Source organism: Pimephales promelas, chromosome 20, assembly GCF_988280905.1.
Source record: "Pimephales promelas chromosome 20, fPimPro1.hap1.1, whole genome shotgun sequence".
In the NCBI taxonomy this organism is placed as follows: domain Eukaryota; kingdom Metazoa; phylum Chordata; class Actinopteri; order Cypriniformes; family Leuciscidae; genus Pimephales; species Pimephales promelas.
The window spans coordinates 11,199,794-11,205,793 of record NC_142788.1 but is presented as its reverse complement, the minus strand read 5'-3'; positions in this window follow the sequence as shown (position 1 = coordinate 11,205,793).

The window sequence follows — 6,000 nt, the reverse complement described above, 5'->3', positions numbered from 1 at the left end:
AAAATAAAAAATAGGCTAAAATAGCCTAATAATCTTAGAATGTTCTTAACATGACGTCGCATCTCTAAAAAAAATAGGCTACTACGTTGTTGGTCTTTCTTGCCAAAATAAAACATAACTTATAAAATTTATGTCTACACAGTTATTATTTTGGATGATTTTATTTATTTTTAATTTTTTTATATGTATATTTATGTCTACATTACATGTCCCATAATGTGTTACCCGACTTGACATTGACCTTTGCATTGTGCATTGACCTTTTTAATTGTACATTCATCTATCTCTGTTCTGTCTCTACTGTTGCAAACCGTAATTTCCCCATTGTGGGACAAATAAAGGTTTTTCTTATCTTTCTTATCTTATCTTATTAAAAGGAACTTTTGTTTTGAAAATGTTAATATTTTAAGGCTAACAAAATACACATTTTCTCAAATTCTTTTATTTTACCTATATAGGATACTCAAATTATTAATATTTTCTAAATAATCAGAAACTGAGGTCTCACTTTCCACACCTACGTCACGGGCTCCTTTAAATGGCTTAATAGAGACTTTGACCCATCTTTTTTTCCCCTTTCACCATATGACGTAATGTAACTACTACTATTACTGCGTCCACCAGGAGGGGGAGGCAAATGACTGCTTTTCTGAGACTGTTTTTGAGATTTCCGAAAATAATTAGTCTTTTATTCTGGCTGCAAATGGAATATTTGTCCAAATGTAATCTCAACTCCTCGAGAAAATAAAAAACACCCGAAAGTAATTTAATTAGGCAGACGAGCTCTTGGATTGCATGACAACATGCTCTGTTTACTTATCTTATCTGTTTTACAGCATTAGTTAATACGTGTGAATTTAACAAGAGGTTTTCCATCATTACCTTCTTCTCCACTGTAAAAAATATGATCAATAAGTTATGACAACGTATGTTTTACATTTCTTTAACTCAAGTTTATAAGATTCAACTCGTTTTTTAAGTCAGTTTAATGTAATTTAAGTTGAAATGACTTACACATGTATATTTATTGTACTTAAAAATATAATGCCACAACTTTTTACAGTATCTCTCATAAAAGTGTCCACTAGTCAGCAGTAGTGCATCGTTATATGACAGTATATGAGTTTATGACAGATGATAACAGGCGATGAGCACTTAACACATCTGTGGGCTGGACAGGCCTGTCCCTCAAACCATCAATCACATGACTTTAATAATGCACATCCTGTAGACTTTTGTATGTTATTAATACATCAGTCATTTCAGCACAATTCACCATAGCACCATAGCAGAGATATGTAACGGTTTAGCAAAGCCTTGAATTATATCCACCAGAGGCCATTAAAAGCATGGGAACCCTGTGTTAGCGACTGGTGAAGGCCGACCTACTCTGAAATTACAAACAGGGTTACAAAGTGCTCTTACATAATGGACAGTTCATCTCATTTGGACACATTCCCATAGCCCTGTGGTTATACTGTATGTTAGTCCAGCTGTATTGTACTCCCATGAAATGAAGTAAAGCAAGCTGTGTGAAAAACTGCTCCAGCGCTGACTAACTCACTATTCAAATCCAAAAATAACAAAAGACATGGAGAGAAATGTCTTTCTGCTGCTGAGATTGGCAGTGTGTGTGCTATTTTAGTTTGATCGAGAGCTGTTAGTTCAAAGGTATAGCAGTTTCCGTTGGGTTTGCTGGATGTGATTCATATCAATATCAATTTACTTTCCAGGGGTCTTTGTCTGGGATCCTCAGGGGGTCCGCCATTTACGGCTTGATCACAAGCTGCTTTTTTTGTGAAAAAAGTAAACAGAAATACAATATTAAATGCTAGGTAATACTATTTTTGACCAAGGCAAAGGTTTTTGAAATGAAAGTCATGCTGAATGTTGCCCCTCCCACACTGAAATACATTTATATATTAAAATATAATTGTACAGTGATTAGTATTAATACTATATTTAAAAAAGTGTGACTCTTTAAATTACATTAATAATGAATATTTGAATGACTTTCATATGCATTAATATAGCACTCAAAGACCGTGCAATGTAATTAACTTAACTTTTATTAATTAAAATATTAAGAATAATATAAAAAGTTAGTATGATTAATACGTATACATATTTAAATTCATTTTTGATATATAAATGCTTTGAATGTATTCATTATTTTAAATGTATTATTTAAAATAATAATAATTGTAAAACTATAGCCTATAGTATATATAGGCCTACTGTTTTTTGTTTGTTTTTTTACAATCCCCATTTCTCTCTTACTTTCCGTTTTTCCCATCATATAATGCAGCTGAAATTAATGGTTATGGATGAATATGGACTGACAACTCATAAATCTGCAGATATTTGTGTGTTGCTGATAAAGCAGAATTGTGTTGATAGATCTTGAAGACCATTAAGCAGATTTCTCAACACTTACTGGCCAGTTTACCATCAGGTGTCCACTTACCTTTGAGTCACGACCCAGTGGCTGCAGGGGAGAGGAAGAGTCAGAAGAAGATATAAATCGTTAATAAGATGGCTTGAGAGATGCAGCCTGTACAAGTGTGTGTGCGATAGAGTGATGATCGATCACGCCGATCTTTCCGATCTTCCATCTTAAATAGATGGAGTGTGTAACATGTGTTCTGTCGAGCACAATATGCACATAAACCGCAGGGGAGAGTGCAGTCATATATCACAATAGCAGTTCAGGGATCTCAAATGAATGCTGCCGTCACTAGCTCACTGACAGAGATAGCCTACATACGCGTCCACGCTGCGCCTGACTAGAATTTGCCCCGTCAAAGACGGTGTTCTGAATAATGAAAGAGAACATACACCAAAAGTCTTTCTAAAATAGCGCAGAGCATCCGGGGATTTGTTTGCTCGTTTTATAGAGGATTTGGATGGTGATGACCAGCTAAACCACCTGAATACCAGATTGGCCAAGCTGGGACACCATATAGACCAGCTTAAACCTGCTAAAAACTGGTTCAGACATGTCTTTCCTGTTGGAGATCATATTACATGCATATATTATTATACACATTACATATTACATATTACTTTTTAAAGTATTCTTAATTGTTATTACTTCAAGCCACACATGAATGTATGCCACCTTCACGTCTTCATGGGATTTATTTCTCTCTCTTCACTTCCTGATAAAAAAACAGGAAGATTTAAAGTGTATTTAATGTGTTTTCCCTTTATGGTTACATCACATGTCACACACTGAAACTTTACTCAAAAATGGTAAAAAACATGACAAAAAAATAGAACCCCTGCCATGGCACATGACGTGTGTTTTAATGTTCATACGATTTTTTCGGTCACACCTTATATTAGGTGTCTTTAAATATTATGCACTTAATAAAAAGTCAAGTGCAAGGAAAGTTTATTTATATAGCACATTTCATGAGATGGTTCTCACTGCAGAACATGAAATCCACAGGGAGGAGTCACATCCAGATTCAACTCCTCCCACCTTACATATACCTACACCTACCCAGCTCCACCCCCTGATCCCTAATCCACCCCTAAACCTACCCAACTCCACCCCCTAATCCCTAACCCACCCCCAAACCTACCCAACTCCATCCCCTGATCTCTAACCCACCCCTAAACCTACCCATCTCCACCCCTGATCCCTAACCCACCCCTAAACCTACCCAACTCCACCCCTGATCCCTAACCCACCCCTAAACCTACCCATCTCCACCCCTGTTCCCTAACCCACCCCTAATCCTACCGATCTCCACCCCCTGATCCCTAACCCACCCCTAAACCTACCCATCTCCACCCCTGATCCCTAACCCACCCCTAAATCTACCCAGCTCCACACCCTGATCCCTAATCCACCTTGATAACCGTGAACCCTTGGTAATAGCCCATCCTAATGATCGGAGTGATCTGTTACAGTAGGTTTATGTTCAGTGAGCACATCTGCGATATATTGAGGTCCTAGCCCATTGAATGATTTATATACCAGTAATAATACTTTAAAATCAATCCTAAATGTAACTGGGAGCCAGTGTAAAGACCTGAGGACTGGTGTGATATGTTGTTCTGGTTCTGTGCAGTGTTCTGTATGAGCTGCAACTGTCTTATGGTCTTTTTGGGAAGGCCAGTGAGGAGACCATTACAGTAATCCACCCTGCTGGTGATGAAAGCATGCACAAGTTTCTCTAAATCTTGTCTGGAAACAAAGCATCTAATTCTTGCAATATCTTTTAGATGATAGTATGCTGATTTAGTTCTTGCTTTGACATAATTACTGAAACTAACTAAGGTCTGACAGCCACACCAACTTGATTTTTAGTTGTTTGACCCCAAGAGTGAAGGTATGCGTTCACCTTGAGAACTTCATCTTTGGTTCTTTGTCATTATTTGGCTCAGTGGGAGAAGATACAGGTTGAATAGGAGCGGTACAAGAATTGAGCCTTGAGGGACTCTGCAAGTCCACTCAGACTTATGATCTCCCATACTCAATAAACTATCCTTCCTAAGTATGACCTGAACCCTTTTAGGACTATCCCAGAAAGCCCCAGCCTGCCAAGAATAATGTTGTGATCCAGAGTGTCAAATGCAGCACTGAGGTCGAGTAGAGTAGTACCAGCACTGATAATTTGCCTATTTAAGCGAATATCGTTTATCATCTTTATGAGCGCTGTCTCTGTGCTGTGATGCGGTCGTAAACCAGATTGAAAATTGTCAAAGTATCCATTCAGGCTTAAGAATTTGTTCAGCTGATTGAGGACAACCTTTTCAATGATCTTGCCTATGAAAGGAAGATTTGAGATCGTTCTATAGTTGCTCAAATCCAGATTGCTCTTTTTCAGAAGGGAATTGACAACTGCAGTTTTCAGGTGAAGAGAAGTGAAGCATGTACCACTTCTAGGAGATCTGCTTCTAAGCTTAACACACTTGTGAAAAAAGTTGTGAGAAGTGTGTCAAGGGTGCAGGTTATTGTTTTATGGTGCTGTATGGCTTCTTTAAACATGTTGCCATCAATTTCTTCAAAATCAGATATAGTAAATACTTTCTCAGGGTGTGGTCTGATGTGTCTGACTCCAGAGCAACTCAAGGATGTGCTGATCACCTTTCTGATATTATCCATTTTCTCAGAGAAGAAAGAAGCAAACTCACTGCATTTGCTGTCTGAGAGCATTTCACTGGGAATCTGTCTTGGGGGGTGGGGGTCAGTCTCTCTACAGTAGCAAAAAGAGTGTGTGTTGTTTAAGTTCCTGTTTATAATATTTGAGAAGAACGCCTGTCTAGCTTTGCCTCGTTCCCTATTGAAAGAATGGATGCTGTCTTTGTAGATGTTATAATGGACTACAAGTTTTGTCTTCCGCCACGTGCGCTCTGTTTTTCTGCATTTTCTTGTCATATTTTGCACTGCTGTTGAGTTTCTCCAAGGTGCTTTTTGTTTGCCACTTTTCTTCCTGACTTTCACTGACTTTTGAGTTAAAAAGGAGAAAATCAAGGAGAAAATAAACAGAGTCAGCAGAAATGCTTGGTTTTTAAAGATATAGCCTTCACAATAGTGTTCACATTCAAGCATCTCTTCTTGACAGACACAGATCTAGCTTCAATGGCACACTGTAAAAAAATGAAACCATAATTTTTACGGTAAAAAAAAAACGGCAGCTGTGGTTGCCAGAACTTATACCATCAAAAATACCAACCCGATCTCACGACCAAACCGTACGAATTCGACGAATGATTAAAAAGTGGCTAATTCGTAACAATTCATATGACCTCACTCGTACGAATTAGTACGGTTTTGCTAAATCGTATATATTTTACGAATTGGCCAATTCGTATGAATTCGTACGAATGACCTACCCTATACCCCGCCCCTAAAACCTACCCATCACGTGGGTTTAGACAAAATTTATTTAGACAAAATTTATTCGAATTCGTACGAGTGAGGTCGTACGAATTAGTACAAATTAAATACTTTTAATCATTCGTCGAATTCGTATGAATTGGTCT